Below are 23,927 nucleotides of genomic sequence, written 5' to 3'. Positions count from 1 at the left end.
CTTGGTGGCATGGTTCACTACTGTATTCATGAAATGTGAGTAGAGTCGTAACTGAATTTGCATTTGTTCTCAAACTTTAGTAAAACTCACTTGTCATGCAAGCCTAGCACCTCTTGTCGACTTGTCGTGGTGATTCTTCTATGTTTCCATCATCTATAAAACTACATAATAGACGGATTTGTGTGTTTTACACACAAGCGGGTCAAGGAGAGATCAAGTGGAAATCACACAAATTGTCAGGGGAGGAATGGTGGGGGATAGCAATATTGTGATCAATACTCATTGCACTATCTTCAAAGTTACTACCAGTTTCGTCGGAGGTTGCAAATTACTATCGTGCAGACGCCTCAAGCATCGCCACTCGAGCTGCGACGGCTGTCATGCTACCTCTGGCCTCGGTGCAGTGTGCAGCCCCACATGTCGCACAACTGCTCGCACCCCGCGCATGGCCAAAAAAGTGGAGGTCACTCGCGTCGCCACGCGGTTGCCCCATTGTATTACTTCTTGGGGTGGCACCTCATGTGCCCATATCCGACAGGAAAACCTTGTCGCACTAGGGTTAGATCACGAGACACACTTTGCATCCCTTGCAAGGCCCAGAGTCGTGCCGCATCTATTGCCGGGAGCTTCATAAATATTAGATCCCTGGAGGAGAAGAGATGGAGAGCATGCAGTATGAGAATAGAGGAAAGGACCATATTTTCGGCAAGAATTTTCATTCAAAGGGTGAGAATCATAGTGTCCCTTTGAAGAGGAAGATGGATTCCCCTAGTGATGTTCGCAATCCTTGCCCTCTACAACTATGTAGAGAAAATAGTGATAATGGCATACCTTGCCCGCCAAAGGAAATGAGGGGTCGTGGTGGTTCTGTCTTGGATCTCAAATGCATGTTTTCGGAGAAAATGCATAAGAGAGGGCTGAGAAAGTTGTGAGGAGTGAAATATTTGCAAAAGCAACATTTAGTAGAAGTGATCAGTGCCCTTGCTTTGATCATTCGGGCAGGGTAAGAACTGACGTAAAGACAGTATGGAAGGCTGCAACTAGGAACGACTTAAGTGATAACTACCTATATTGTCCAGTCGCCACTTGTCTCCATGATGATGACCTAATTCACTTTCACATACATTGGGCTAGGCAACTGCGTTGTCGAGCGCAAATTTGAGACGACTAATTCTTGGGATAGCGTCCGCCTAAAAGTCATCTCAGGGAAGCGGCACATAGAACTGTACCTGAATCATGATTCCCAGAGGTGTAAGCTTGAGGTGTTCTTTGAGCACATCCGGAACTGCTACAAGTGCGGCTTTGTTGGGCTTAGTGGCATCTTGCTGCAGGTGAGCTGCTCACCCGTGTTTCTCTAATACTTCCATTTATTTCCTTTTTACATAATATTAGTTAGACATTACGATCACATGGCGAGGTAGAAAGCCCAAAATGTTAGATGCATTTACATCTCATACAAGAGATTCATGCAACTGAGGTGAGGCGGATAAAAAGTTTGATATGCATTGTGTGCATACCTTGGTATAACTTGGTGGCATGGTTCACTACTGTATTCGTGAAATGTGAGTAGAGTGGTAACTGAATTTGCATTTGTTCTCAAACTATAGAAAAACTAGAGTATTTTTTGTTATGGGATATTTAGAGCCTAAACAGATTTGTCACTTATTGTCAACAGCTTACCTTTGTCAGGAGATTTGGGGGAATTGGTCTTATCATTAATGGAATATGTTGTCCCATCGTTGGTTCCCCTTGTTGACTGCCCGAGTGGCTGCTTATTGCCTTTTTAAGTTATTTTCGTCTCAATTATCTTGTTCACATGGGGAAGATAGTTGCCAAACATGTCAATGTTGATCTATTTAAAGCTCTTTAAGAAATGTCAGTTCATATTTCAAGCAGGATTTTTGAGAAAATGAGCAAGTTAGAGTTTACATGCTATGAATGTTTGCACTTCATCCAGCAAGAGGCTCATACTAGGAAACGGAGCTGCAGTACTTTGATGTCCAGTAGGACCGAAGTTGAAGGAAAATTAATGATGTGTTACATAATTCACATTACTCCATCCAAATATATACTGCTTGGGACCTGAGGAAGAGGTTTCGAATTATGTGGTTAACCCTCATAGAAAGTATGCTTCTGACTTTGCTGGAGTTACTTTTGTTGACGAAGACTGCAGTAAGCTTTTTTCATATGTTATCTCTGCTAGAACTCGATGAGTGTTCTTTTCCCAACCCTTGAAAACTGGTTATATTACCACATTTTATCTATCATGAAAGGACTTTCCATTGATCCAAAGAAGTATGAATTCCTGGCCTTCTCAGCAGGTCAACTTCGTGGGAGTCCTATTTGGATGTTTGCTTCTAATGATTCCCTTAAGGCCGAGGATATAAGAATGTGGATGTGCCACTTTGAAGAAATTCGATAGAATGGGCCAGCTGTTCAGCTCCTCCAGTTAAATAGTTGAAATCCTGCCACGGGACAAGGAAGAGATTCCAGATATTGAAGTCACAATTGATGGCACTAAATACATATTTTCTGATGTAATTGGGAAGATACTGAGAGATTTGCCAAAGAAATTGATCATCGAACTGGATTAGACCGTAGTAACCCTCCTTCAGTTTTTCAAATAAGGTATGGTAGTGGTAGCTACAAAGGAGTTGTTGTTGTCGACCATGATTCCTTTCGTAATATTTCTCCATTGCCTAACATGAAGAAATTCGAATCTAAGAGCACAATGTTTAACATTACAAGGATGAGCAAACCCGGCCATGCTATATGAATCATGAAATTATGTCTTGTTGTGTTAACGGATTGGATGTGCCTTCCTTTTCTTTCCAATGCATGTGCTGGACAATTTTTTGGGACCGGGGCATCTATTGCAAAAATAGATGATGTCGACCAGTGGTAGCAGTTTGTTAACTATTTATATATGGGCAAATGTTACATCAAGATGTTATATGGATCTAGTGGTGTCCAGTATGTCAAATGTGGAACATCTTGGTTGAACTTTGAAACATGATGCTCTATATGTACTTCCTCCCTTAATACTTGCGTCGGCTAAAAATTTGGCAAATTCCCAAGTCAGGAAACTAGAGTGAACTATCACAGTGGCCTGGTTTGCAATTATGCGCCAGAGCCCGTAAAGTAAGATGGGTAGCTCAGATATTTTTATTAACACTCCTCTATGTATCTCAGTTGGTGGTTTCTAATTAGAGTGATACGGATTTGAAGCTCATCTCATGAATACACATCACCGATATTTTTCTAAATTACTAAATGTAATGCTTCCTAGACTATTAGTTGGTCAGGCGCCTCTTATAATTCATTCTACAATTCTGAAGATGGTTAAAATATATATCATCTTAAGGAATGTCAATTTGATGTTTGTTTCAGCTCATGTATGCACCAAGAATATGAACTACAATTTCTGGGCCTGCAGTTTATTCAAGGTTCTTAGATGACCGCTTTCATGCATGCATGGAGCATGCGAAGTTTACCTGGGTGAGGGCACTAGATTTTACACCTAACCACTCTTTTGGTAAGTGTTCAACTCTCACCCTCATACTTGATGAAGGTGCACCCGTGTCACTTATTGTCAATAGCGTACCTTTGTCACGAGAATTTAGGGAATTGGCCATATCATTAATGGAATCTGTTGGCCCGTCGTTGGATCCCCTTGTTGACTGCCGAGTGGCTGCTCAGTGCCTTTTGAAGTTATTTTTCGTCTCAACTCTCTTGTTCCGCGGGGAAGATAGCCACCAAAGATGTTATTGTTGATATTCTCAAAGCTCTTGAAGAAATACCACTTCATATTTCAAGGAGGTTTTCCGAGAAAATAAGCAAGTTAGAGTTTACATGCTATGAACCTTTGCATTTCATCCAGTAGGAGGCTCATAGCAGGAAAAGGAGCCAGAATACCAGAGTGGGGCTGGGATCAAAGTACTAAATGAACTTCTCCAATCCCAATAATTCACCTCTCCCAAATCCACCATCATGCAAGCCTAGCGCATCTTGTCGACTTGTCATGGTGATTCTTCCATGTTACCATCCTCTATAAAACTACATCATAGACAGATTTGTGTGTTTTACACACAAGCGGGTCAAGGAGAGATCAAGTGGAAGTCACACAAATTGTCAGGGGAGGAATGGTGGGGGGTAGCAATATTGTGGTCAATACTCATTGCACTGTCTGCATATTACTACCAGTTCAGTTGGATGTTGCAAATATTATCATGCAGATGCCTCGAGCATCGCCACGCCAGCCCTGACGACTGTCATGCTACCGCTGGCCTCGGCGCAGCGCGCAGCGCCACATGTCGCACAACTGCTCCCACCCCATGCATGGCCAAAAAAGTGGAGGTGACTCGCGTCGCCATGTGATTTCCCCCTTGTATTACCTCTTGGGGTGGCACCTCATTTGCCCATATTCGACAGGAAATCCTTGTCGCACTAGGGTCAGATCACGAGACACACTTTGCCTCCCTTGCAAGCCCTAGAGTCGTGCGACATCTACTGCCGGGAGCTTCATAAAGATTAGATGCCTGGAGGAGAAGAGGTGGAGAGCATGTAGTATGAGAATAGAGGAAAGAACTATATTTTCGGCAAGAATTTTCATTCAAAGGGTGAGAATCATAGTGTCCCTTTGAGGAGGAAGATGGACTCCCCTACAGATTTTAGCAAACCTTGCCTTCTGCAACTATGGAGATAAAATAGTGATGATAGCATACCTTGCCCACCAAAGGAAATGAGGGGTCGTGGTGGTTCTGTCTTGGATTTGAAATGCATGTTTTCGGAGAAAATGTATAAGAGAGGGCTCGCAAAGTTGTGAGGAGTGAAATATTTGCAAAAGCAACATTTAGTAGAATTGATCAGTGCCCTTGCTTTGATCATTCGGGCAGGGTAAGGACTTACATAAAGACAGTATGGAAGGCTGCAAATTGGAATGACTCAAGTGATAACTACCTATATTGTCTAGTCGCCACTTGTCTCCATGATGATGAACTAATTCAGTTTCAGATGCATTGGGCTAGGCAACCACGTCGCCGAGCACAAATTTGAGGCGGCTAATTCTTGGGATAGGGTCCGCGTAAAAGTCATCCCAGGGAAGCGGCACATAGACTTGTACCTGAATCATGATTCCCAGAGGTGCAAGTTTGAGGTGTTCTTTGAGCACATCCGGAACTGCTACAAGTGCGACCGTGTTGAGCCTAGCGGCATCTTGCTGTAGGTGAGCTTCTCACCGTATTGCTCTAATACTTCTATTTCTTTCCTTTTTACATAATATTAGTTAGACGTTACGATCACATGGCGAGGTAGAAAGCCCCAAATGTTAGATGCATATACATCTCACACATGAGATTCATGCAAGTGAGGTGAGGCGGATAAAAAGTTTGATATGCATTGTGTGCATATCCTGATATAACTCAATGTTATGGTTCACTACTGTATTCATGAAATGTGAGTAGAGTGGTAACTAAATTTGCATTTGTTCTCAAACTTTAGTAAAAGTAGAGAATTTTTGTTATGGTATACTTAGAGCCTAAACACATTTATCACTTATTGTCAGCAGCTTCCCTTTGTCAGGAGAATTGGGGGAATTGGTCATATCATTAATGGAATCTGTTGGCCCATCGTTGGTTCCCCTTGTTGACTGCCCTAGTGGCTGCTCATTGCCTTTTGAAGTTATTTTCGTCTCAATTCTCTTGTTGACATGGGGAAGATAGTTGCCAAACATGTTAATGCCGATCTTTTGAAAGCTCTTTAAGAAATACCAGTTCATATTTCAAGGAGGATTTTTGAGAAAATGAGCAAGTTAGAGTTTACATGCTATGAACCTTTGCACTTCATCCAGTAGGAGGCTCATAGCAGGAAAAGGAGCCGCAATACTTTGATGTCCAGTAGGACCAAAGTTGAAGGAAAATTAATATGTGTTACAGAATTCACATTACCCCATCCAAAATATACTGCTTGGGACCCGAGGAAGAGGTTTTGAGTTATGTGGTTAAGGCTCATAGAAAGTATGCTTCTGACTTGGCTAGAGTTACTTTTGTTGACGAAGACTTCAGTAAGCTTTTTCCAGATGTTATCTCTGCTAGGACTGGATGAGAGTTCTTTTACCAACCCTTGAAAAATGGATGTATTATTGCATTTTATCTATCCTGAAAGAAGGACTTTCCATTTGTCCAAACAAGTATGAATTCCTGGCCTTCTCGGCAGGTCAACTTCGTGGAAGTTCTGTTTGGATGTTTGCTTCTAATGATTCCCTTAATTTCGAGGATATAAGAAAGTGGATGGGCCACTTTGAAGAAATTCGCTAGAATGGGCCACCTGTTCAGCTTGCTCCTCCAGACAAACAGTTGAACCTACCATGGGATGTGGAAGAGATTCCAGATATTGAAGTCACAACTAATGGCACTATAAACATAGTTTCTGATGGTATTGGGAAGATACTAAGAGATTTGCCAAAGAAACCTCACCAAATTGGATTAGACCGTACTAACCGTCCTTTAGCTTTTCAAATAAGGTATGGTAGTGGTAGCTACAAAGGAGTTGTTGTTGTCGACCTTGATTCCTTTCGGCCTTGCATGATGAAGTTCGAATCTAAGAGCACATTGTTTAACATTACAAGTTGGAGCAAAGCCCAACCATTCTATATGAATCTTGAAGTTATCTCTCTCCTGTGGCTTTGGGAATAAGCGATGAGATATTTGAGTTGATGCAACAAGATGACATGCATGAATTAGCTAAAGTGCTGACGAACAGAGAAGTTGCTCTCTCTGTTATGGGGAGAATTGGTAGTGCCGAAGTGATGACAACATCGAAAATATTACTCCAAGGTTATGAACCAATTTTAGAGCCTTACTAGTTGATTATTCTAAAGGTCCATCAATACAATGCCTGATTCACATAAGAACTATATGTAATATTGATGTTCCTAAAGGCCGTGTAAATATTGGTTGTCTGGACGAAACAGGCGAATTAAAATATGGTCAGTGTACATCAAGATTACAAAAAATAGCAAGGAGCATAAGGATAATGGTCAGCCATATTTTACTAAAGATAATGGAAAAGAGAAAACAACAATTGTTGTTGGAAAGTGTTGCAATATAAAAATATCCTTGTCTCCATCCTAGTGACATTGGAGTACTTTAAGCTGTATATGACAATGGATTGTATGCTAAGAACGTGGTTGATTGTGTTGTCTTCCCTCACCGAGGAGAAAGGTAACATTGTATGTTATATTGAAACTGAAAGGGGACCATCTAGAGTTCATATTATCAGCTTCATAATGTCAATTTAATGTTTGTTTAAGCTCATGTATGCACCAAGAATATGCACTGTGATTTCTGGGCCTGCAGTTTATTCAAGGTTCTCAGATGGCCGCTTTCATGCATGCACGGAGGATGCAAAGTTTACCTGGGTCAGAGCACTAGATTTTACACCAAACCAATCTTTCGGGAAGTGTCCAACTCTCACCCTCATACTTGATGCAGGTGCAACAATGTCACTTATTGTCGACAGCTAACCTTTGTCAGGAGAATTGTGGGAATTGGTCGTATCATTAATGGGATCTATTGGCTCATCGTTGGTTCCCCTTTTTGACTTCCCAAGTGGCTGCTCAGTGCTTTTTGAGGTTATTTTCGTCTCAATTCTCTTGTTCACATAGGGAAGGTAGTTGCCAAACATGTTAATCCTGATCTGTTTAAAGCTCTTTAAGAAATACCATTTCATATTTCAAGGAGGATTTTTGAGAAAATGAGCAAGCTAGAGTTTACATGTTATGCACCTTTGCACTTCGTCTAGCGGGAAGCTCATAGCAGGAAAATGAGCCATGATACTTTGATGTCCAGTAGGACCGAAGCTGAAGGAAAATTAATGATGTGTTACAGAATTCACATTACTCCATCCAAAAATATACTGCTTGGGACCTGAGGAAGAAGTTTCAAATTATGTGGCTAACCCTCATACAAAGTATGCTTCTGATTATGATAGAGTTAGTTTTGTTGATCAAGAATGCAGTAAGCTTTTCCAGACCTTATCCGTGCTAGAACTTGATGAGGATTTTTTCCCGACCCTGAGAACTGGTTGTATTACCACATTTTATCTATCGTGAAAGAAGGACTTTCCATTGGTCCAAAGAAGTATGAATTCCTGGCCTTCTCAGCAGATCAACTTCGTGGAAGTTTTGTTTGGATGTTTGCTTCTAATGATTCCCTTAACCGAGGATATAAGGAAGTGGATGGGCCACTTTGAAGAAATTCGCTAGAATGGGCCACCTGTTTAGCTCCTCCAGACAAATAGTTGAAATCCTACCACGCGATGTGGAAGATATTCCAGACATTCAAGTCACAATTAATGGCACTAAATACATATTTTATGATGGTATTGGGAAGAAGATGAGAGATTTGCCAAAGAAATTGATCACCGAATTGGACAAGACCGTACTAACCCTCCTTCAGCTTTTCGAATAAGGTATGGTAGTGGTAGCTACAAAGGAGTTGTTGTCGACCATGGTTCCTTTCGTAGTATTTCTCTACGGCCTAGCGTAAAGAAATTCGAATCTAAGAGCACGATGTTTAACATTACAAGTTGGAGCAAAGCCCAGCCATGCTATATGAATCATGAAATTATCTCTCTTGTTTCGACTTTGGGAATAAGAGATGGGATATTTGTGTTGATGCAACAAGATGACAAGCATGAATTAGCTGAAATGCTGACGACAAGAGAAGCTGCTCTCTATATTATGGGGAAAACTGGTAGTGCCGAAACGAAGACAACATCTAAAAATGTTACTGCGAGGTTATGAACCAAGTTTAGAGCCTTATCTTTTGATGATTCTTAAGGCCCGTCAAGATAATGTCTGACTGACATAAGAACTAGGTGTAAAATTCATGTTCCGAAAGACAGTGTACTTATTGGTTGTTTGGACAAAACATGCGAATTAAAATATGGTCAACTATACATCAGAATTACAAAAAATAGCAAAGAGCAGAAGGATAATGGTCAGTCGTATTTTTTAAAGATAATGGGAAAGAGAAAACAACAATTTTTGTTGGAAAAGTTGCAATATCAAAAAAACCTTGTCTCCATCCTGGTGACATCGGAGTACTTGAAGCTGTATATGATAATGGTGGTATGCTAAGACCCTGGTTGATTGTGCTGTCTTCCCTCAACGTGGAGAAAGGTAATGTTGTATGTTATATTGAAACTGAAATGCGACCATCTAGAGTTCATATTGTTAGCTTCATAACGTCAGTTTAATGTTTGTTTCAGCTCATTTATGCACCAAGAATATGCACTACAATTTCTGGGCCTGTAGTTTATTCAAGGTTCTGAGATGACCGCTTTCATGCATGCATGGAGGATGTGAAGTTTACCTGGGTCAGAGCACTTGTCTTCCCTCAACATGGAGAAAGGCAATGTTGTATGTTATATTGAAACTGAAAGGCGACCATCTAGAGTTCATATTTTCAGCTTCATAATGTCAATTTAGTATTTGTTTCAGCTCATGTATGCACCAAGAATATGCACTACAATTTCTGGGCCTGCAGTTTATTCAAGGTTCTGAGATGACTGCTTTCATGCATGCACGGAGGATGTGAAGTTTACCTAGGTCAGAGCACTAGATTTTACACCTAACCAATTTTTTGGGAAGTGTTAAACTCTCACCCTCATACTTGATGTAGGAGTTACGGTGTCATTTATTGTCAACAGCTTACCCTTCATCAGAAGAATTAGGCGAATTGGTCGGATCATTAATGGAATCTGTTGGCCCATCGTCGGTTCCCCTTGTTGACTACCTGAGTGGCTGATCAATGCCTTTTAAAGTTATTTTTCGTCTCAATTCTCTTGTTCACACTGGGAAGATAGTTGCCAAACATGTTAATGTTGATCTGTTTTAAAGCTATTGATGGAATATACCAGTTCATATTCAAGGAGGATTTTCGAGAAAATGAGCAAGTTAGAGTTGACATGCTATGAACCTTTGCACTTCATTCAGCAGGAGGCTCTTAGCAGGAAAAGGAGCCGCAATACAGGAGAGTGAGGCTAAGATCAAAGGGTTAATGGTATCTTGTAGAAGCCTAGGATGGGAAATAGATGAATGTAATACCTCCACCACGTCCAGCACTACCTCCACTAAGAGCACATCACTCAGAAAACACAATTGCAGCCAAAGTGGGTGTCGTATGCCAAGAAAGCATATTGGTGACAACACTTTTCCCAAATTAAAGTATTAAATGCATTTCTCCAATCCCAATAATTCTCCTCCCAAATCCACCCTCATGCAAGCCTAGCGCCTCTTGTCCTGGTGATTCTTCCACGCTTTCGTCCTCTATAAAACTACATGATAGTCAAATTTGTGTGTTTTACACACAAGCGAGTCGAGGAGAGATTAAGAGGAAATCACACGAATTGTAGAGCAGGAATGGAGGGGGTAGCAATATTGTGATCAACACTCATTGCACTATCTACAAAATTACTACCAGTTTAGTTGGATGTTGCAAAATTACTATCATGCAGACACCACGAGCATCGTCACGTGAGCCCCAACGATTGTCACGCCACCGCTGGCCTCGCCGTTGCGCGCGCCACATGTCGCACAACTGCTTGCACCCCGCACATGACCAGTTCCACACGTTGCTACAATACTACCACGCCCGACTGGCAAGGCTTCGAGCCGCACTACCGCGTGAAGAGCCCGCCGCTGCGCGAGCAGCCATGGCCTCACCACCGTGTGCGTGCCTGCCGTCGCTGGCCATGGAGGTGGACCGCACCATGCCCTAACCCTCGCTGCATCATCCGAACAACTAGGAGAGTTTTCCTTTAGGGAACAACCGTATAGAGGAAGAGGATGTGGGTTCCATGTGGCGCCCACCTGACAACCCACTTACACCACTTGCCACACCCTGCAGCCGTGCCGCCACACCCAGTTGTTTCCACACTCCAGTTTGTTACAGCTTCAGGCATATTCGAAAGCTATTTGGACAGTGATCCTTTACATAGACAATCGATTTCTTCTTACTGTGTTTTTTTTGCTGGTTCTGATTGCCTAGAAGATTATGAAACAAGTTGCGGCAGAGGTTGAGTTGTGAGCTATGGCTCTTTTGACAATATAGGTGACTTGGCCATGGTAGTTTCTTGAGGATTTTGGTGTTTTGGTCACTACACCGACTTCTTTTGTTAGCTAGTGCAGGTGCTATCAGTATTGCGTGTGACCTTGTGAAGCATGAGCTCACCAAGCATATTGGTGTCGATGCTTTCTTCATGCGGTCCCATGTGCAAGATCAAGTGATTATTGTACAGTATGTGCCTACCAAGCTACACATAGTGACTGTTTGGATATCACTGTAGAGGTGCCGACGGTGGCCTTTCGAGCGCATGGGAATCGACGCACAAGTGCATGCTATGTAGAAGGTTGATTGATCTTCGACAAAACTGGCAAGTCAGAAGCAAGCAGCTGGATGTATTCTTGCCGCCATATACGTACGCACATACACAAGCCGACTGCTTAATTGATTCCGGTGAGATGCACGCATGGAAAACGCGCAACACAGACCAAAGGTTGAACACATAGAACGACTAAGTTATGTATTATTAATTTATCGAACAAGGTTGAGTACATACTTGGGTTCTATGTGTACGTAGTACGACTTCTGTATCCTTCGCATCTGAAAGGAATAAAACAAGAACCGACTCGGTCGCTCCTCGGTCGCTCCCGCGGGCGGCCAGGAGCGAACCCTAGCCACCGCCGCCACTAGCCACACCCCGCCGCCCCCCCTCCCCTCGCCGCCGCCGGCAGGAGTCGCCGGGCGAAGCCCGCGCGGCTCGGCGGCGGCGGGGTTCCTTTTTCCTCCTCCCGCTCGAGATGGTGCGGCGCGGGTCGGCCGCTCCAGAGGGAGCTCGGGCGCGCTGGCGCTCGGGGCGGCGCGGCGAGGCAGCGCGGGGTGGCGGCGAGCGGTGCGCAGGCGGGCGCGGCCAGGTGGTGCTGGCGTGGCGAGGGGCGTGGTGGCGCGTGCTTCGGGTGCGGCCTTGATGCCCCTCGACGGGATCTGGCGGGGACGGCATGGCGATTGGCGGCGCTCCGGCGGCTCCTGGCGCGTGGATCCGGCGAGTGGGGATGCGGACGGCGGCTCCTGGCTGCTGGACGAGGCTCCTCCCGGCGGTGCTGCGGCTGCAGTGGGTTGCTCCGGCTTCGGCCCAGCAGCCCTGCTCGGCGGGTTGGGGCGGGGTGGCGGCCCCCCCTCCCGGCTTGGTGCTAAGGAGCTGGCCAGTTTGCTAGCCCGGCGTGGTGGCGGCTGCCGGGGCGGCGGCCCCGGATTTGGTGGAAGCGGCTTCGGCTGGGGGGTGGTGCGCGCATCTGGGCGTGGTGGGTCTCGGGATCCCACGGCCAGTTCGAGGTCGGCCTCGGCAGGATGGGGTTCGTTGGCTGCGTTGATGCGGGCAGGTGGTGGTTGAGCATCTCCGGGAGAAATCCTATGTCCGGCCTCTGCCGGATCTGGCGACGGCGACGCCCGTGGGCGTCGTGCTCTTTCTTGGAAGCGTTGTTGTTGTGTGGTGCTCCTCCCCCCTTCCCGCGGCCTTGGCTCCGGAGGGAAACCTCAGATCTTCGAGATCGGGCGATGAAGACGCCTTCACGTCTTCTTCCTCCTTGGGGGCATCGTCTCGGAGCCGGCCACAACCTGGAGACCAGTGGATGGCGGCATCTTCGCCGCGTGGGTTGCGGCATCTTTGCCGCGTGGTTTGCGGCATCTTCGCCGTGTAGTTTGCTGAGGCGGCCATTTCGGGGCGCTGATTTCTGTTTGGCAACGATGATGGCGTCGAGAGGAGCTTTGGTCGCGGCTCGGGCTTCGGTAGTCGGATCTTCCCGGCGTGTCCGAGGTGCCCGTTCGGGCACGGTCGGCGCAAGTCCTGCATATTCCATTGTGATGATCGTCGTCAGAGTCGGAGCTGTCAGTTGTTCGCGCGTGTGGCCTTCTGTTGGCATGTGCCGTCATGGTTTTGGTGCAGCTGTTGTAGCTCTGTGATCCCATGTCGGTGGCCAGGTTGGCCGGTGGTACCCATGTTATATGGGTTGGATTGTATCGGTTTTAGCTCGGTTTTCCGTCAATTAACCGGGCAATTCTCACTCCTTCTTAATCAATGAAAATGGCAAGTCTTTTGCCTCGTTTCAAAAAAAAAGAAAGGAATAAAACAGTGAGTTTTCATGGGCTACAATTCCCAATTCAGATTTATGTTATAAATGTGTTGTACATTAAATAACTTGTTGCTTCATGGCTCATACGACCATGTCACATTACACACATTTCGTAGCATTACTGTTTGACTGGATACTGATGTCAATGATATTTTTATTATTTTATTAAAACCCATTTATTGGATTTCCTCAAGTACCTCTTACCATTTGATACCCAAAAAGGTCGCATATAACGTTGTGTAAATGAGCCTAACAACACAAATCACTAACACTTGATGATCTGTTTTGTCTTGGGCTTTGGGGCATTTCGTGGTAACAAAGTTAGCCTTCAAATGGAATGGAGACAAATAGGCAGCTCCTCAAGAAAAGATCTTGAAATCACCAACACTGATTTAATTAAGATATGCCTTGTTCCAGCTTGGCCCTTATGCCCATTTCTGGGTTCTCCCCTATGTGCATTTCTAGGCTCAAGTTCCTTGACCTGGTGAGGGATATACAAGGAGGAACTTCCTTTTCCGAATGCAGACCAATTGAACATGCACAAGCAGTGCACTTATTATCCTCTTGGGTTTGGCTATGGACAATGCATTCATACAATGTTTATTTTCGGCAATCCATGGGAGTAGCTTAGTAGCCATAAGTATATTGCATTCGTATAACTATATGCTTAATTTGTGTTGAGATGAAGCTGCATTTGTCTAACTATGCTTAATTTGTGTTGAGATGAAGCTACCAGTATGTCTTACTTTTTTGCAAACTGCGCACAGTTAATCACATTAGTTAGCTTAGTAATAGCCGCGGCTTTGCTACATGGAAGTAGTAAATTGTTGCTAGGGTTTGTCATATGTGTATAACTAAATAATCGCCTACAGTGTATGATCCTTGGTAGTTTTTGTTATTTATTGCCTTCCATATCAATTAATGATGGAGATGGATGCAAATTAGTACATGGTATTTACTTATGAACATACCACACACATGTGATGATGACGTTAGCTGATATTCTAATTATAGAAGCAAAGCCCGCTAATTTTACTACTTTGGCTGATAGTAATAGTTCCAACTTATAGCGCCTTTTGGTTATTTGAAGTTTGTTCCCAACTGCACTTTTTGGCTTTGACCTTGGAAGGACTTTCTTTTCAAATTCGGTCAATTCACTGACAACTATAAGCTGAAGATGGTATGGGTATGGCACTTTGTAGCACCTGTTAGTGCTATTGTGAAAGTTCATATTTACTATTGTAACTTCACAACAGCATGCATAATCAAACTCATCATGATCTTGAGATTAGGCGTTTTGCATCAGCAATATAGACCAGAAAAGTTTGGAATTTAACATGTTACAGTATTTTTTGTTCAAATTTAAGTTGATGCCAAACCATTATGTGCAAGAAAGGTCTTGTGGGGTGCGTTTAAAAAAATTATGTTTTCTCTTTTATAAGTAAGTAGAGATACGAATTTGAAACTTATCTGATGAATACACATCACCTTTTCTAAATTTACCGATTGTCATACTTCTTAAACTATTAGTTGGTCAGGCACAACACTCTTATAATTCATTCTATAATTCTGAAGCTGGTAAAAATCTATATCATCTTGAGCAATGTCAATTTAATGTTTGTTTCAGCTCATCTATACACCAAGAACAGGCACTACAATTTCTGGACCTGCAATTCATTCAAGGTTCCCAGATGACTGCTTTCATGTATGCACGGAGGATGCGAAGTTTACCTAGGTCAGAGCACTAGAGTTTACACCTAACCACACTTTCAGGAAGTGTTCAACTCTCACCCTCATAGTCGATACCAGTTTCATTTATTGTCGACAACTTATCTTTGTCAGGAGAATTGGGGAATTTTCCATATCATTAATGAAATCTGTTGGCCCATCGTTGGTTCCTCTTGCTGACTGCCTGGGTGGCTACTCAGTGCCTTTTGAAGTTATTTTTCGTCTCAATTCTCTTGTTCACATGGTGAAGACAGTTGCCAAACATGTTAACGCTCATCTGTTTGAAGCTCTTGAAGAAATACCAGTTCATATTTCAAGGAGGATTTTCGAGAAAATGAGCAAGTTAGAGTTTACATGCTATGAACATTTGCACTTCATCCAGTAGGAGGCTCATAGCAGGAAAAGGAGCCACCAAATACTTTGTTGTCCAGTAGGACTGAAGTTGAACGAAAATTAATGATGTGTTACAGAATTCACGTTACGCCTTCCAAAATATACTACTTGGGACCTGAGAAAGAAGTTTCAAATTATGTGGTTAAGCATCATGCAATGTATGCTTCTAACTTTGCTAGAGTTACTTTTGTTGACGAAGACTGGAGTAAGCTTTTTCTAGATGCTACCTCTGCTAGAACTGGATGAGGGTTCTTTTCCCAACCCTTGAAAACTGGCATGTATTATCGCATTTTATCAATCCTGGAAGTGGGATCTTCCATTGTTCCAAAGAAGTATGAATTCCTGGCCTTCTCAGCAAGTCAACTTCGTGGAAGTTCTGTTTGTATGCTTGCTTCTAATGATTCCCTGAAGGCCGAGGATATAAGAAAGTGGATGGACCATTTTGAAGAAATTCGTTCAATATCTAAGTGTGCGGCTAGAATGGGCCAGTTGTTCAGCTCTTCCAGACAAACGATTGAAATCCTACCACGGGATGTGGAAGAGATTCCAAATATTTAAGTCACAACTGATGGCACTAAACACATATTTTCTGATGGAATTAGGAAGATGTCTGATAGATTTGCCAAAGAAATGGCTCACTGAATTGGAGTAGACAGTACTAACCCTCCTTCAGCTTTTCAAATAAGGTATGGTGGCTACAAAGGAGTAGTTGTTGTCGACTCCGATTCCTTTCGTAATCTTTCTCTGCGGCCTAGCATGAAGAAATTCGAATCTAAGAGCACAATGTTTAACATTGCAACTTGGAGCAAAGCCAACCATGCTATATGAATTGTGAAATTATCTCTCTCCTTTCAACTTTGGGAATAAGAGATGAGATATTTGAGTAGTTGCAACAAGATGACATGCATGAATTAGCTGAAATGCGGACGAACAGCGAAGCTACTCTCTCTGCTCTCTCTATTCTGGCGAAAATTGGTAGTGTCGAAACGAAGACATCATCTAAAATGTTACTGCAAGGTTATGAATACCCGTTGATGATTTTTAAGGCCCGTCAAGATAATAGGCTGACCGACATAAGAAGTAGATGTAAGATTCATGTTCCGAAAAGGCCGTGTTCTTATTGGTTGTCTGGATGAAATAGGCGAATTTAAAATATATTCAAGTGTACATCAAAATTACAAAAAACTGCAAAGAGCAGAAGGATAATGGTCAGGCGTACTTAATGGGAAAGAGAAAACAACAATTGTTGTTGAAAAAGTTGCAATATAAAAAGAAATCCTTGTCTCCATCCTGGTGACATCAGAGTACTTGAAGCTGTATATGAGCATGGAGCTAAGAACCTGGTTGATTGTGTTGTCTTCCCTCAACGAGGAGAAAGGTAATACCGTAAGTTATACTGAAACTGAAAGGCGGCCATCTAGAGTTCATATTCTCAGCTTCGTTTCCATGTTAGATTGATATCCAGCCATGTTACATACTTATACAAGTCTAATAGATGGATGTTGCTAATTCTTGCTTTCTCATTAAATTAATCTTTGTTGCTTAAAAGGCCTTGTCCATATAGACTTTAATCTTTGACAATCAGGCCTCATCCAAATGAATGCTCCGGAGGCGATTTGGACGGGGATCTCTATTTTATCACTTGGGATGAGAAACTGATTCCAGAGAAGGTTGATACACCTATGGAATACACTGCAGCAAGGCCACCCATAATGGATCACGTTGTTACACTCGAGGTATATTCTTGACAGTTTATTCGTTTTAATTTCTCTTCCTAGGTTTTTGCTGCTAATTTTTACTGAAGATTGTTTTATTTGACTAATATCAATCTTTATACTTGCAAATATAATCGAAGTATCAGTTTTTACAACTGTAGCATTTCAATAGTATTTATTATCTTGAGGCCCCTCAAATCTTTCTAAAACCTTCGCAGAGCAAAAACTGAGAAAATGCCTTAGGTGATAAGTGCACGCACTTCATGAAACATGCGATATAGCAACATGACCAGAGAGAACTGGCTACCAGTGTCGAAGTCAGCCAGGATGGCATAACAGCCAACATAAAACTTTGAATGCTTTGAAACAAATATATGATCGCAATGTACGGAGGGGAACGTTTGGTTCCTGGGTACATATGTACCATATATGATTTTTTAGCAATTCAACAAAAAGTCAAAAAAATTGAAAATATTTTTGAAATAAACTTGACCTTTCATTGTACTAGTGAGAAAAGTTCACAAAAAGAAAATTCCTCTTTGAGTTCTTCTAAAAAAAGACAAATTTTCGGTCAAAATAGCGTGAATAGTGTGACCTATAATAGCAAATAAATTTTGTCTTTTTCGCTGTGAAGTCAACGTTTGGTATTCTTTGGTGAAAATTTATATACTAGTGCGCAAGTAAGTCAAGTTTAATTTAAAAATACTTTTGAACTATTTTGACTTTATCTTCAACTATTTAAAAAAATATCCCATATAGGGTATATATACATGCGGGAGCCAAAGGGTATTTCCCCACAATGTACAATTAATAACTTTCTTGGCTGGGGCCAAAGGCTTGGCCAGACTGATCATGGGTGAGTCTTAGTTTGGTCATGGGTTGAGTGTGGGTCGTCTCTTTTATTGCTCGTGGTGTGTCGGTTTATAGCTATTGTCGTGGTGTGTGTGGGTGTGTGTTTTTACCGTATCTACATTTCTTCTTAATGCAATGATATGCGGCTCTCCTTCGTTCGAGATTTTTTTCAATAATTTTCCTTGAAATGTGGGTACTTATTTCAGTTATGCAAAGCGGTCTTGGCTTTAAAAGGCTCTTCAGCATATATGTATTTTCCTCGCCTGACACGTTTATACCTGAAATCTTACCAAAACATCTGATGAACTACAGTCTATTCAGAAGTACTTTGTCAATTACATGATAAATGACTCGCCCGGTGCAATCTCAACTGCTCACTTGATCCACGCGTACCGTCATCCAATGAAACTTCGGAGCCCTGAGTGCCTCCAGCTAGCTGCTTCACCAAGTCAGGAGCTCCAGCTAAAATGCTCCGGTCACTGTGACCAAGGGAGTACCCAGATTTTATGGAACGGTGGGACAAACCAATGTATATTTCCAATGGAGCTCTCGGCAAGATCTACCGAGCAGCTCCGAGTCGTATGTAGAGATCTCCTGCTCTCTTGTCCTTGCTCAACCGAACCCCGCATTCGATCGGGACGTGGAGGTCCCTGGCTTCGAGGAATTCCTGGAATCTGCTACAACCTGTACGCGGAGAAGCTGGCCACTCTGATCAGCTACTACAGCGTAGAGCACGAGGACGAGAAACAAGAGGTACTTCGAGATGAAGGACCGCATCATCGATTCTGTCGAGGGCCTGCATAGGGAGGCACAGGGTTTGTTCACGAGCCAACCAAAAGCGGAGGTGTCAAGGAGGGCGTCGGCTTGGTACCACGTGACCTATCGCCCGGACCACCGCCGGCCAGGAAAGCAGCAGTTCTGGAGCTTCCTGTGGATCATCTGCGACGAGCTGCTGAAGATCAAGGAGAGCAATAGCGCAGGCAGCAGGTGGACGACGAGGCGGCAGGGCCCCAGTCCCGAGGGACCGCAGCGTCCGGCCGGTCAAGTAAGTGGGAGTTGTGGCCGTATGCATCTGATGCCGGAGAGTCCCCCATTTAAAAAAAAAGTAACTGGGAGTTGGCAAGATGTCATAAGTGGTAACCGCACTTGTGCCACTGGCAAGCTGTGTGATGATTGCACCGCTGCTATGTATAGTAAGTACGTATGTACTAGTGTAAAACTCTGGGGCATGACTGCAGACCATATTCTGAGCTCAGCGGCAGAGCTCTGCCTGTCTCGTATGGATGGTCAGCTTTGCAGAATCCGTGTGGACTGGAAATGAACCATGTTTGGTGTAGGTTTGGCGTGAGGTTGAGGCGTTGAACTCACAAGACACGGTAGGCAGGCCAAGGACTCTTATCTCTTATCTCAACATAGCTTCAGCTTAGTGTCGAATTGGCGGGTGCTTCGGCTGGTAGCCTGGTAATGGGCCTTCGCTGGTATCGCGTTAGTAGCCTAGTAGTAGCATGGCAAAGCGATGCGCCGTGAACGCATGAATTGGCTCGGACTGGTAATGGGCCTTGGCTGGTGAAGCAGGACAAAAAGGAGCAGCTTTCTGAAGAAGCACACCTTGGTCTTCTTCCTCGGCTCTCCTCGGTCGCCTCATGACCAAACGAGTGCGTTTTTTTGCTCCTCCCATCCTAAACTATATCTTCCTTCAATCTCTAGTGAGATTTGTATCATGTATCCACATAATCGTGAATCGTGATAAGAGAGATACGGTCCTAACACTATATCGGTGGGTTCTGTCAACACCAGAGAGGGGAAAATGAAGAAAACAGAGAGAAAGGGGGAGGGGGACGTGTAAGGTTGGACGAAGCACTCTGCTTGGCAGGAAAACAAACATTACTCTTTCTTAACCCTTTTATTTTTATATTTCGCTACTATTGAATGGGAAATACTATGGATCAACCGACTGATCCCACACGAATAATCACTTGCCTCCCAAGCTCGCCACGTGCTAGCCGCCACAATCTCAGCATAACAGGGGAAGATTAGGATAACGATCACAAGTAGAGTAGTTTTGAAAAGTTCAAAATTTTAAAATTTTCAGTTTCAAAAAATTCTGAAAAAATATACAAGTATACAACGATTTCATGTATATATGTGTCAAATCTTATGATGAAATATCTTGAATTGCAAGCTAGAATATTTTTATGAACTTTGAGGATGAAGAATACATGTGCTGAAAAGCCATTTTTTTGTGTAGCTCTCTTTTTTAAGTATTTCATCATGATAATTTGCACATATGTACACTATATCTTTGGTTATGTGTATTTTTTAAAACTTAAAAGTATGAATTTTGATTTTTCAAAATTAAAGCCTTTGTGTGGACCTCGGCCTTCGTTTGGCATTTTCGCTAGGATCGTTCAGACGGCCCAGCATCACAAAACCAGCCTTCGCGGGGAATGTCATTTTGAGCGTTTCCGTGATGTACCGGTGTATTTGAGGCCGCCCGCTTTTGCTGAGGTTCGTGAAACGGTATGACCCACCTAGATGTATAGCACTAGTATATTTCTTATATCTTTATTTTTAGTCAAATCAGTGGCAGCATAATGGATCCCAAAGTACATCTTTTGTCAGGGACGGTACGCATGTAAGACTCTCTTCTCACTCTACCCGCCGAACAAATCCATAGACGTTATTTTCTCTTAGACAATTTTAATCAATCATATCTTTTGAACTATAGACTCGTTTTTGAAACTTTTTATATATTTGGACTCCTCGGGTCAAGAAATTTAAAACTAGACCAATTTGGGATATATTTCAAACACATTTAATTTTCAACGTTTCACATTTCATATGTGAAATAAACCCATTTCACTAGAAAAATCTGAAACTAACATATTTCAATAGAAATATGTGAATAACATTTTTCACATAAACATATTAAACCCAAATATGAAACTCAAATGTCAACTTCTGAAACTAATTATTTGGAAGTGTGTAACATTTTTATTTCAAAAGAGTGAAATAAGTTATTTCATAAATGTGCAATTGAAATAGATGTGATTTTTGTGAAAGAAGCTAGTGAAAAGTAAAATGCACCTATTGAAAGTGAAAAAAAATGTGAAACTAAAATCTCAACTTGTGAAATTGAAAGTTATGAAACGTATAACGATTTACTTCAAAAGAGCGAAATTTGCTTTTTCAGTATTGTGAAATTGAAATAGGTGTAATTTCTGTGAAACAAACTAGTGCAAAGTGAAATGTAGGTTCTGAAAGTCAAAAAAAATGTTATTTAAAAATTATGGGACTGAAATATATGTGATGTTTATTAAATGCGGCCTTTGAAAATGACAATAATATGAAACTGAAAGGTGAACTTGTGAGACTGGTTAGTTGGAAATATGTAACTGTTTATTTCAAATGAATGAAACATGTTATTTTAAAAATACTAAATTGAAATAGATGTTATTTTTGTGAAATAAGCTAGTGAAAAGTGAAATGTGGGTTCTGAAAATGAGAATAATATGTAACCGAAATGTGTAACAATTTATTTGATAAGAGTGATTTTTTTTCAAAAATGCGATATTGAAATAGATATGATTTATGTGAAATATGTTTCATGAATTTCAAAACGATTTAAAATGTATCTAAAATCTGTCTTGTTTTAAAGATCTTTGCGTCAGGAGTTCAAATATATATAAAAAATTGGAATCGAAATTTTGGTTTATGAGTATGAATGATTTAAGTTACTAAAGGTGAAATAAATGGATGAATTAGTTTGGAAGAGAGAAAAGAGAGAATGGCAGCAGATGCATGCAAAACCTATATCATCTGACTAAAAGCTGACTCTAACGGGACCTCGCATACCGTATTGATATGTTTGATAGATGTGTATTCTCAAAGCAAAATGGTTAGCTTTTTATAGTGCACAGTGTTGCACTAATTTTTAGACTGGACGAGCAGCTAGCGATGTGCCGGTACATCACAGAAACGGTAGATTTTCCGCTTCGAGCCTTCACCTCCCACCGGAACCGGAGACTCCAGATGACCAACGAACGAGCCAACAAGAGAGGAGAGAAGCCAAGCCGCCGCCATGGCAACAATGTGGCCGCCGCGGAACGAACCACACTTGCCACCGGAGGAGGTGGCGTTGGTGGAGGCCCAGGCATGCGGGTACTTCGATAGCGTCGCCCCGAGATGCCTGGTCAAGCCGCCGTGCAGCAATCCGTCCGACGGTGGCGTGGGCTGTGTCGAGGTGGCCGCTGGAGGCGACTCGCCGGAGCTCCGCAGGCTTTGCGACCTACAGGCTAAGCCCCAGGTTGACGCCTTCTTCTCCTTTACCCCGGAGTTCGAATTTCTGATGTTTGATTGACTGTTGAACCGACCGATGTAAGCATGTTGCGTTCTCGTGCACTGGAAAGGAGGGGATGCGGACGGGGAGGAGTACATGGAGACGCAGTGCTATGATGGGATAAACACATCATCGACAAGCAGCATCACACGATAAGCTTAGATTAGAGCCCTTGATGTTTTGTGCGATTATAGTTTTTTTGCTCCAGGACGCTTGATGGAACCAATTAGTAACTTCTCACTGTGTGCAAAGCACATTAATGAGCTGTGCAAGAATAAGTAACCTGGTCAAAATCTACTTGTTGCACACAACATTACGAGAAATTTGAAACCTTGTCAGAACTACTTGTGAAAAGTCCCATAGAAAATCTTGGTCAGCCACATGTAGCTGGTAAAAGTCCGCACTCCGTTGAAGTTTATTGCGTCTGCTTACCGTGGTATGAAAAGCACTCAAGATGTTTTAGGCTAGCAACGGAGTATCTTCCTATCTAGTACTTTGTTAGAGCATCTCTAGCAGACCCCGCATCTCTCCGACCCATAAAACGCGTTTGCAGTTCGCGGAAAAACGGTTTTGCAGGTCGGCACGGACGGCCGCAGAGGCAGACCCCACAAAACGGATCCGTATAAAAGGATATTCGCGGAATATGCTCTTTTACGGTTTGGTTTTAGTTGCAGCAGAACAGACCCCTCAAACTTAAACTGTAAAACAAAATATTCGCGTATATTCTTTCCTCATGTCTTCTTCTTCCTCTCGTCCATGTCTATGGCCAGTTAGCTTTGCTCCCGCGAAACCGATAGATAGCACGCGAAGTGGTCAAAAACGAAGCCGCAGACGACCAAATACGAAGCGGCCAATCGCCTCCATCGGGGCTCAAATCGATCGAGAGCTAGCTAACTAGCTCAGCTCGAATCCATCAGGGGCCAGCTAGCTAGCTCCTCCGTCGCCAGCGAGAGACGCGGCCTGGGCTAGCTAGCTAGCTTGCTCGCATCAATTTACAGCTAGCTAGCGCGGACAGGCGCGGTGGGCGGGCGGCGGATGGGCGGACAGGCGGCCGAGCGGACGGGAGGCGGACGGGCGCGGTGGCCGGGCGGCTGCCGGGCGTGCTTCATGGCATTGGCGGGAGCAGCGATTCCTCAACCGCCAACGTTGACCGGTATGCAGGGCCCTGGTAAAATTGCCTTCAAAACAGCAAATATAAGGATTTCGGCTTCGCATTTGCAGGGCCCCTTAAAAAATTTTAAGGATCAGACAATTTTAAGGGGTCTGTTCGGGCCTATTTTTTTGACTGGAACTGCAAAACGCGGTTATTTTGCAGGTTTGACCACTTATGTAGGGTCTGTTAGAGATGCTCTTAGGAACTCGGACGTTCTGATAGGGAGATCTTTCATAGTGCTTGACATTATTCAGAACCAGGGATTCTGGATGGATGAAGGAAGTTTCCAATCAAGAACTGCTGCAGGATTATATATACTAGATGACACCTTGCTTACCCTTGTGTTATCTAAACCTTAATAATTATATATACTGTGGATTCCATAACAACTTGCTTACCCTTGTGTTATCTAAACCTTAATATTATATATACTAGATGACACCCCGCGCGTTGCTGCGGGATTTTGTTGTCGTGATGATTTGAACAATCAAAACGCTCAAGAGTTGGAGTAGCTCCTGTCTTCCTAAATGCCTTGACCTTGATGATCTCTTCTGA

At 43.0% G+C, this 23,927-nt stretch overlaps 3 pseudogenes; all 3 read left to right on the top strand.

Annotated features, from left to right (window-relative positions):
- Positions 1 to 659: 659 nt before the first annotated feature.
- LOC123159390 (probable RNA-dependent RNA polymerase 2) lies at positions 660 to 7,224 on the top strand (annotated as a pseudogene).
- A 1,040-nt stretch (positions 7,225 to 8,264) lies between these two features.
- On the top strand, positions 8,265 to 19,130 carry LOC123159379 (probable RNA-dependent RNA polymerase 2; annotated as a pseudogene).
- A 2,831-nt stretch (positions 19,131 to 21,961) lies between these two features.
- Positions 21,962 to 22,386, top strand: LOC123159370 (uncharacterized; annotated as a pseudogene).
- The last annotated feature ends 1,541 nt before the right edge of the window (positions 22,387 to 23,927 follow it).

This window comes from Triticum aestivum, chromosome 1D, assembly GCF_018294505.1.
Source record: "Triticum aestivum cultivar Chinese Spring chromosome 1D, IWGSC CS RefSeq v2.1, whole genome shotgun sequence".
NCBI lineage: Eukaryota > Viridiplantae > Streptophyta > Magnoliopsida > Poales > Poaceae > Triticum > Triticum aestivum.
This window is presented reverse-complemented; position numbering and strand designations above follow the sequence as displayed.